Below are 11,315 nucleotides of genomic sequence, written 5' to 3' on the forward strand. Positions count from 1 at the left end.
GACTAATTAAGGAGAGAACATCTAGGGAAGGTTTGGAAGATACACTTGTGGTCATTAAATCGAACAGCTCTTGTAATATAAATTTTTGTTTCAGATTAGAAAAATCAAATTCACTTTGTTTTTCATTATTATAAAAAGGGTAAAGGGTCAAATATACCCCTTAACTTTGTAAAAAGGTTCAAATATACCCTCCGTTACAAGTTTGGTCTAAATATGCCCTCGCTATTAAAGTTTAGGAGCAAATATACTCCTTAACTTTGTGAAAAGGTCCAAATATACCCTTCGTTATAAGTTTGGTCCAAATATGCCCTCGTTGTTAAAGTTTAGGAGCAAATATACCCCTTAACTTTACGAGAAGGTCCAAAATATCCTCCGTTACAACCCATAACCTGACCCACAAATTTGGACCAATCCATAAACCGACCCAAATTTTGTTTATCAAAATTTCAATCTTATAATGTTATCGAAATATTTCATCAGTTCAATGACTCTTCAAATATTATGTTAATGTTGCATTTTTCTTATTACCAGTGTGTTCTACTTCAAATATTGTGTTGATATTGCATTTTTCAAACTTTGTTTTTTTTTATGTTGTTTGATTTTATCGCGAAGGACTCTAATCTACTGAAATATTTCAAAATAGTTGTAAAATGAGGAAGAATCAGGGTCATGGCTTCTCCAGCTATTTCAACTCCTAAGAGAGAGACAGACCCCAAAAAAAAAGGATTGTCATATCCGAAATAGGCCTTGTTTCAATCTTTGAAAGTAATATCGACAGTTTTTACAACAAACTTCTCGAGGGGAAGAGTAGAATCACTTTAATATACAGATTTGATGCCTCATGTTACATAGTTAGGTTCACGAAACAGATTCATAATTTCTCCTCCAAAGGCTAGATAGATGGAAAGAATGATCCTCGTTTAGATGACTACTAGAGATATTGTCTTGTTGTTGGAAAAAGGGCCCTCACTGATGGAAAACAAAATTTAGGTCGGGTTATGGGTTGGTCCAAATTGGTGGGTCGGTTTATGGGTTGGTCCAAATTGGTAGGTCGAGTTATGGGTTGTAACAGAGGGTATATTTGGACCTTTTCGCAAGGTTAAGAGGTATATTTGTTCCTAAACTTTAACAACGAGGTCATATTTGGACCAAACTTGTAATAGAGAGTATATTTGAATCCTTTCGCAAAGTTTAGGGGTATATTTATTCCTAAATTTTAACAGCGAGGGTATATTTGGACCTTTTTGCAAAGTTAAAAGGTATATTTGACCCTTTTTCTTTATAAAAATAAATTCGTCAAAACATAGTTGAAGTATCACGTCTTTCTTTTCTTGAGATTTTATTTAAATTATCACTAGCTATTTTTTTAAACATACCTCAATTATTAATTTTTTTTTTTGTACCAAGAGTGATGGTGACATTTCAAGTATTTGGGGCCAAAGAGAATAATAGCACTACAAGCAACAGATATTCCTCATTTTAAGTGCATTGACTTATTTCCACGTAACAAAATCGAAAGTCGAGAAAGCTAAGGGCGTGTTCGCTAGGGACTAGAGAGGGACAGAAAAACAAGTGGTTTCCTGTGTTTTTTTTGTTCACTATGAAAGTAAAAGATATTATTAAAAAATTATTTTCATATATTTAACACAAAATAGTAAAAATGGGTAGAGCTATGGTGATGATTATTGCGGTGTGGGGTGGAGGTGGAGTGAGAGATTGTAAGAGCGAAAGGAGACAATGCCACTTTTTTATCTATCTTTATAAAGAAAGTTATTTTTCTTATTTTTAAAAAGATTATTTTCTTAAAAGAAATATTTTTAAAATTTTTTAATCAAATCCATTGAGAACACCCTAAGGCGATGGTCTCTATTTCAAAAGTTAGAGAACATAAGTGAAGTATGAAGAATGAAATTTGAATTACTCAATAAATACTGAATTCATTTGTGTTCAATATTTTTAACGTGTAGTCTTAACTTTTATCTGAAAAATCCACAAAAGCTTCAAAAAATTTAAAATAGCAATGAATCCACTGTTAAGAACTTTAAAAATTAAATCGTCCATCAAATAAAATTCTAAATTCACCTTCATTAAACATCAATACAAGCAAATAAAGGAGTAATCTGGGAGCATCACAGTCCTTGAAAAGGTAAAGTGGCTCATGTTGCTAAGATTGAAAGTTGAGGAATACAAGTATGAGAATCTTTTGTAGTAATCCCTCTGTTTTGATTTACTTTATCTCTGTATTAAAAATAATTGTTTTAATTTATGATTCAATTTATATAATCAAGAAAGTTTACTTCTTTTTCATACTACCCTTAACATTAATTTATCACATAAAATAGTAATAGTCAAATCCAAATTTTCAAAGTATCATTGATAAGATTAGTTTTATAAAATAGACCTCTAATTAAAGTTTCTTAAAGGATGTGTCAAGTCAACAAGGATCAATAATATTAAATAAAGTGGTGAATTGCTAAATGTTAAAATGAAGTTCACACTTGGATTCTAAAATGCATTCTAATTGCTACTTGTTGCAAAGTTTGAAAAATAAGTGCAAGGCCAGATTTGAAGTGGAAAAAAAAAAAGTAAACTTAGATCATTCAACAAGTCAACAAACTCTCGTACTAATCCTCAGAGCTCAATTCCCTGGAGTACAAATGCTTTGTTCATGAGTGGAGAAATGCAACTTGATGGACATACTTGATATTTTTGGTGCTCTCGAATGAGTACATAGTATCCTTATATTATTGGTCCTATCCAAACAATAAAGACAACACTTGTCATTTTCAGATTAACATTAGTGTACAAGTGGTGCAATAGAATAGAGTGGATAGATCCAATCAGTCATAATGTAAATGAGGATAAGGTTTATGCCTCCTCCATGTAATTATGATTTTTGATAAATGTACAAGTTGTAGTCGTGCATAACTATTCCTTCGTAAGGACGAATCTTGGAAAAAAGGAAGGATAAGAAAAAATACTATCGAGTGATAAAATTAGCTCCTGAAAATATAATTTGTTCTTGTCATCTAAATTGAGGGAATCATTGATTCGTTCATCTATTGGCTCAGTTCATTTTGACTCGTACTGTTAAATCCATTTAAATATAACCAAGTTTTGTTTATAAGAGAATAACCCAAAAGTGAACTAGCTATAAAAAATAAATTACAAAAAAAATAGCCAATGTATTAATTCCCTTCTCTCTTTTCTGTAACAACAATTTATGTAGGTCAGTCAAATTTCATAACACGTTGGAATGTTTCGACCATTTTTGTTGGTTATGTAATTGTACATAAAAAAAGTTAACAAAAATAATTTTATTTATATTAAATTTATAATTAATGTATTGATATTGTGTTGTATGTACACTTAATATATATGTAATGTATCAATATTATATAAATGTATATATCAATGATGTATAAACATGTATATTGACATATAATGTATGCATTAATATTGTACAATAAAATAACTGCATATATATGTTGTATCTGTGATGTATCGATATTGGATAAAATAGTTATGTAATGTATATATGATGTATTGAATTTGCGTATATGATGTATAAACATGTATATATGATGTATAATTATGTATTTGATATATTGATATCATCTGTTCAGTTATTCCTACTAGATATATTCAAGTTTTAAAATTACTAATTATCTTAACAAAGAGTGTGCAGGTAGACAGGGTCGCCAGCATGTTAAGAAAATATAAAACTCTTTCATATTTGTCTAACCTCTTTCTTGGAGAAAAGGTTTTTGATCTCTATAAATAGAAGATTCCTCTTCTCATACAACAACTTAATAACATCCACAATGTAGTCATTTAAGAGCCTTGTTCAGGGGTAATTTTCTCTATCACTAGTTCTTATACTTTTAATATTAGGTTTTATGTAGGTCAATTGGCCAAATTACGTAATAATATTAAGCTTTTTAGTATTGTTTTATGTGTCTTTTGAATTATCACTATGATGGTTTGCAACTAATAGCTTCCGTATGACGGCCTCTCGATTTTGAACCCAACACAACACTCTCAAGTAAGTGCAATTTCAAAGAAAACGTGGGATGCCATGACTTGTCTATTTCTAGTTCATCATGTCTGCCAGGGTTAGAGCAACTAGCCTCTCTTCCAATATATTGATAGTTGATACTTACATTAAAAAGTTAACTGCAAAAGGATTTGTTCTTTGAGGCATTCTCGACCATTAAATTATTCTTTAGAAAAGAATTTCAACATCAAAACGGCTTCTAGTACTATGACATTCTATTATATTGCAAGTTCTTTCAATTCCAATTAACGCAAAATCTTCTCTAAAAACTCAAATTTTAAATATGAGCTTCTTTGAATATTTCAAGTCTTTTAATATGTTATTCACTCCGAACCGTTCATGTTTGCGGCACGTCAAATTTTTAAATCATGGAGGAGGAGGAAGAAAAAGTCATTAATGGTTGTATAAGAAGGAAGAAGAAGAAAAATTTGACCAAATGGTTATTTCAAGTAATATTAACAGAGATGGATCAATTTTCCTATAAAAAAGATGACCGACTGGTCATTTTCTATAATTTTCCCTAATCTATGTAAAACTTTCTCAAAATATTTTTAAAAAGACTTTTTTCTAAAAAAAATATTAATATTAGCCGTAATATTAAAAATTAAGTATTCAAAAATTATAAAAGAACAACTAAAGTAACTACAAGTTAGTAAAAATGATACATAAAATTATGAATCTCTCAAATTCAATCCAATCATGACACCCTTGGTCAAATGCATGCAAATAAGTGGAGAAAATTGACGGAAATGTGACTTTTAAGTCTTGAATGAAGGATTGGTGACATTGACCAATTTAAAGGGTCAAAAATAATTAAGAAACTTGATTAGGTTAATTGTGGACTTAATTAATATTTTCACAACCTTTTAATCTGTTCAAAAATACAAATCAACCTACACCCACAAAACTTCCCTCTCTCTGCAAATCGATCTCTCTTTTCTCTTTCTCTAGATAGTTTCTCTCTCTAACTTCTCCCAGCCAACAACTTTCCAAATTTCTCCCTTCAATCTTGTGCAACTTCAACCTCTAGCGACAAATAGTTTTGAGTTCTTGTCTGTTCCTTTTTTACTTTCAACCGTCAATCAATGTGACAACATTCTCCGGCGACAACAACTTCGAGTTCTTCATCGTTTCTTTTCGATTTTCACAGGTAAAAAATTAGGGTTTTTTAGTTATGACAAAAACGAGGAACTTGATTTGTTGGTGTTTGTTATTTTTTTATGTTTGTTATTTTTTAGTTGAATTTCTCATCTGGATGTATCTGCTACTGCTGTTTTTTCAATAATGGATAAAACATATAACGTGAATCCAACAAATGAGTAATCTGTTGCAACATCTATGACTAATCTGTATCGCAGATTAGTAATTTGTTTCAACATATATGACTAATTTGTCGCGCATATTAGTAATCTATTGCAACAGATATGACTAATATGTTGCACAGATTAGTAATCTGTTGCAACATATATGACTAATCTGTTGCAACATATGGCGACAACAACTTCGAGTTCTTCATCATTTCTCTTTGATTTTCACAGGTAAAAAATTAGGGCTTTTTAGTTATGAAAAAAACGAGGAACTTGATTTGTTGGTGTTTGTTATTTTTTTATGTTTGTTATTTTTTAGTTGAATTTCTCATCTAGACGTATCTGCTACTGCTATTTTTTCAACAATAGATAAAACATATAATGTAAATCCAACAGATGAGTAATTTATTGTAACATATATGACTAATCTGTTGCGCAAATAAGTAATTTGCTGCAACATATATGACTAATCTGTTGTAACAGATGAGTCATATATTGCAACAATATGTGGGTAATCTTTTGCAACAGATGCGTCATATATTGCAAAAGATTACTCATTTGTTATATTTGTATTATAGTGTTGTAACATGAATCCAACATATGAATCATCTATTGCAACAAATTAGTCGTATGTTGCAACAAATTACTTACTTATTGTAACAGATGACTCATATGTTGAATTCATATTGCAGGTTTTATCCATTGTAGCAGTTGCAGATATGTAACAATTCAAAATCTCATTCCTAGATGTCACACGGTGCTTAAGGCTACAAGTAGCCCCAAGTTAACTCTTTAAGCCTGTTACTAAGTTTAGAACTTACTCTAATGACAAACAGAGCAAAACAAAGGTACTGTCATATCATATTTCAACTGAAATAACAAAGGGATACTGTCTGAATAGTACAATAATGAAAAGTCTAAAACACCACTGATCGTCTAGTCTGACAAAACCTCTACTACTCAAACTAGAGAGCCACTGGGACAGACCCCTTATTCGCTTTATAGTAAGACTTATAGAGTTTTAAACAACAGAACAAATTATGTTAAACAAACCATGCATGTAGTGTTTGATAAATCCTGTGTTAAGACTAACCTGCAGGAAGAAAGTGACTCAAAGGAATAAGTTACACAACCTGGGTTATCGACTGGAAGCACCCAAATAAAGGGAACTGAATTTGGAGGCACAATGATAAGGGGAACTGAACCTCTAATTACCCTAGTTTAGAACATCAGTTGTGATCCAGTAGCTCACAAGGCTTGATCCCAAAAGGTTACAAGTATCAAGGATCACATCCTATTGATAATATTCTCACAAATCTCACTTCTGGTATCACTACAATGTCTGGACTAAGAAGTATGGTTCTTTCAAGGAATTCCTATCAGAAATTGCGCCAAAGAAGATAACTAAAGCACTGCTTGATGTTGATTGGATCATAGCCATGCAAGAGGAATTAAATCAATTTGAGAGAAGCAAAGTATGACACTTAGTTCCTCACCCAAAATATAAAATAGTAATTTGGACTAAGTGGGTGTACAGAAATAAAGTTGACGAGCATGGGACAATTACAAGGAACAAGGCAAGATTGGTGGTCCAAGGATATAATCAAGAAGAAAAGATTGATTTTGATGAAAATTTTGCTCCTGTAGCTAGACTTGAAGCTATTAGATTACTTGTAGCTTTTACTGCCTACATGGAGTTTATTATTTATCAAATAGATATGAAGAGTGCATTCTTGAATGGCATTCTTAAGGAGGAGGTATATGTTAAACAACCTCCAGGATTTGAAAGCAAGGATTTTCCTGATCATGTGTATAAACTAGACAAGGCTTTGTATGGGTTAAAACAAGCTCCTAAAGCCGGGTATGAGATATTGTCAAAGTTTCTACTGGAGCATGGTCACACTAGAGGTAAAATTGACAACACTCTCCTCTTTAAAACTGATGAAAAATATTTGTTAGTTGTGAAGGTATATGTAGATAACATTATTTTTGGCTCTACAAACATAGACATGACTCATGATTTTGCCAAACTCATGAGTTGTGAATTAAGATGAGCATGATGGGAGAGATAAATTACTTCTTAGGATTACAAATAAAGCTATCAACTTCTAGAACAATGATCTATCAATAGAAGTATGTAAAAGAACTTCTCAAAAGATTCTCTATTGAAGAGGCAAAGGAAATCAGCATTCCAATAGCCACTGCTACAAAACTTGACTTAGATAAAATAGGATCTGATGTAGAGCAAAAGATGTACAGAGGGATGATAGGATCATTATTGTACCTCACCACAAGCAGGCCTGACATTGTGTTCAGTGTGGGGTTATGTGCAAGGTTTCAAGCAAACTCCAAAGAATCACATTTAAAAGCAGTGAAAAGAATTTTTAGATATCTTAAGGGAATCAGTGATCTTGGTTTATGGTATCCAAAAGGTAGTAACTTTGACTTGGTAGGATACTTTGATGCTGATTATACAGGATATTTGGTGGACAGGAAAGGCACTACAGGTACGGAACACTTCCTTGGATCATGTTTGATTACCTGGTCCAAAAAGAAGCAAAACTCAGTAGCTCTATCTACTACTAAGGTTGAATATGTTGCTGCTGGGTTTTGCTGTGCTCAGTTGTTATGCATTAAACAATAACTCCTGCATTTTGGGATAGATGTAGGTTGTGTTCCCATTTTTTATGATAACACAGGTGCTATAAATATTGCCAAAAATCCTGTTCAACATAAAAGAACTAAGCATATTGATATTCGACATCACTTTCTTAGAGATAATGTTGAAAAGGGGTTGATATCAATTATGTTTTGTTCCACTGAAGAATAAATTGCTGACATTTTCACTTTGGATTTAAATAGAGAACAGTTTGAAAAAAATAGGTTATCCTTGGGGATGATTAAAATTGCATAAGTCTCCCTCAATGCTTGATTAGAATAAAGTTAATCTTAAAGTAATTGTTGATTAATTCAGTCTCACATATTAAGTTTTGTATCCTAATTCCAATATTTTAGAGTATATTGACTCATGTACGTGTTGATTTTGCAGAGAAACTGGATTACAAAAGCAATTTTGTCTATTTTTCATTTAGAAATGATTATAGTTACCTATAGTGGCATAAAGAGAAACAAGTTTTCTACGTGGTTCCTTCTTGTTACACTTAAACCGCCAAAAATTCAAGAGTCACTCTTACTTCAAAAAATTGCTTCTTGCTTTCCCATCAGTATAGAACTTCTCATCATTACGTTCCTACCAAGATATAGTCCCTCATCCATTCAACTTCCTCTTTTTCTTCCTTAAATATGTTTCTCACTTTCTTGATTCCTATTCATTCCCTCTTCAACTCTTCACAAGCAATAATAAATTCTTGTTTCACAAATAGCATCCTCCTCATTCTCATCATCCTCCTCATCCACTAACTCTGTCACAAATCGCTTCACCGTCATTGTTCTTTATCCAGACATCACCTTACCTCCCTTAATCCCTCCTCAAATCTCCCAAAAATTAACTAATTTTGCTATATTCAGAAACTTCCCAAACCCTTTGGCCAAAATTTCCTCACCTTTCATATTTCTCAAAACCCTCACTTCCACCTCCAACCTCACTCCAAATTCTTGATGCTAATGATATTCCTATAGATCTAAGCTACAAAGAAAACCCTCTTCCATCTCCGTCAATATTGAGGACACTGTTCTTGTAGAGACTTTTCCAATTATCTCTACTCCTCGTACCCCTCACACTTGAGGGAAAAAGAAACAAGAAGATGCTTTTTTGGATGAAGCTCTTTGAGCTAGAAAAAAAAACATATGGCTACATCTGATCCCACTCTTTCTCATGTATCTTGCCCTGATCTTCTTCTTCGATCAGTAAGAAATAATAAGACTATCATAGGAAAAGTCTCAAAACCCTCTTTGTCTCAAATATCATCTTCTAAGCCTACTCAAAAAGCTTTCTCCCCTTTAAAATCCACTCCCACTGTCAAAGCTTCCACATCCTCTAGAGTTTCTCCTCCAAAGTCTTCTACTCGTCTAAAGAAATAGGTCACCAAACCTGTTCCTTCTGACTCATCTGATTTTGAGTTCCATCTAGATTCCACTGCTGAGTTGGATCCTGATTTTGAGGTTCCAGAACCATTCTCCCATTAAGACACTCCTGAGGCACATCATCTTCACTTTCAAAAGTGTAAACTATATAGAGAGAGATTTATTAGTGGTTTTGGGGGTGTTAATATGTAGACTTTACTAGGAAAATTGGTGTTTCAGGGATGGTCACATCTCTTTCTTCAGGGAGACCTTCAGAGGCAATTTACCAAACCTGAAGTGTATGAGTTCTACACAAATATGGTGGTCATTGGTGAGATATTGTCTACTACTATTAGAAAGTTTACAATGAACCTTTATATTGCTGACATTTCTAGGATCTTGCATATTTTTTCTAGGGGTGGGGTCACTATGTCAAGGGCACTTGGCCACCTCTTGATAATCTTGCCTCTACTCTTGACATATGTAGAAAGTTCTCTGGGAATCCTTACTTGATCAATCATAGAAGAGTCCTTAAGAAGGAGATGTCCCCACTTCACCAGCTCTATTTTGATATAGTACATAAGATGATTATCCCTAGGAAGGAAAAAAGGACTGTGGCTAGTTTTCTTGATCTTACTGTCATGGAACTATTGGATACTAAGGTGAGAATTGATTTGCCTCGACTTATACTGAAGCATATGCAAAGGGTTCTTCTCAAGGAAGTCAATGGATATGCCCTCTCTTATGAATTTGGCTCACCCCTATATTTGAGGAGTTTGGGGTGTCTGTCTGAGTGTGGTCTTCACAGACTACCAAGGATATCATAGGGAGTGTGAACCACATTATGCTACCAGTTTTTACGAGGATTGCTGACAACTCAATGCAAAGATTGAGGAATGCACTAGCTGTAAAATAGGGTGAGGTAGAAGTTGCTCAGGCTGCTTTGAAGGCTGCACAGGCTGCTCATGAGGATGAAAAAAGGCGCCTTTAAGCTCAGATTGCCTCCCTCACAGCCTTGTTATAAAATGAAAGAGCTGAGAATGTTGATGTTATTAGGAAGCTAACCTCTCTTATCCGCTCCTCTTCATTCACTAGGCCACTTTCCTGCTGTCCTAGGCCTATCTCCTTTTGTTTTCTTCCTTGGTGACTTTTTATCTCTTATGTTTCTTTTGCTAAATTTAGTTGTATTTTGAATAATGAATGAAATGGACCTAGTTACTTTAAAGTGTTCTACTCATGTTTTATCATAATGCATTCATGTTCTCGTACTCTGAATTTTGATTGTCTTAGTGATAGCCTCAATAGCCATGAATTATTAGACATTTTCACTTGTTGTGCTAGCTTGTCAATGATGTCAAAAGGGGGAATACTAGACTATGCAGTGCTTATAACTTAATTGGACTAACCTATTGCATTCTGTGATTCTTTTATTTAAATTCCTTATTAAGTATGTCAGGTTTTGTGATGTTGTGTTGCTAAGTTTGTCATCATCAAAAAGGAAGATTCTATTAGGAAATGTAGAGTTTTGATGATAGACATGTGAATGAAACATGTTGTAAAAGTTGGTCCATCCAAGTGTACAAAGCATAGATGTAGGCAAGGTTGTTGATAAGATGATACTATGTACAAACAGGATGGATAAGTAAGAATATTCAGACATTCTCTCAACACTTTTCACTTCAGCAAAGTGGATAAAGGAGAAGACAAATATAGTATCCAGAATTTTAATTGATCAAGGAGTCTAACAATAAGAGGAGATGAAGTAAAAGAGTCCTATTCAATCTAGGAGAGAGTGAGACAGCAGCAAAAAGTGAGTGAAACTACCTGAGAGTCCTAGTAAAGATAGAAGAGTACATCAACTAAAGGAATCCATCAGGTGTTGGCTTAAATACAAGAAACAACATTCAAAGTACTCACTCATACACTGA

The sequence above is a fragment of the Capsicum annuum genome, chromosome 6, assembly GCF_002878395.1.
Source record: "Capsicum annuum cultivar UCD-10X-F1 chromosome 6, UCD10Xv1.1, whole genome shotgun sequence".
NCBI classification, from domain to species: domain Eukaryota; kingdom Viridiplantae; phylum Streptophyta; class Magnoliopsida; order Solanales; family Solanaceae; genus Capsicum; species Capsicum annuum.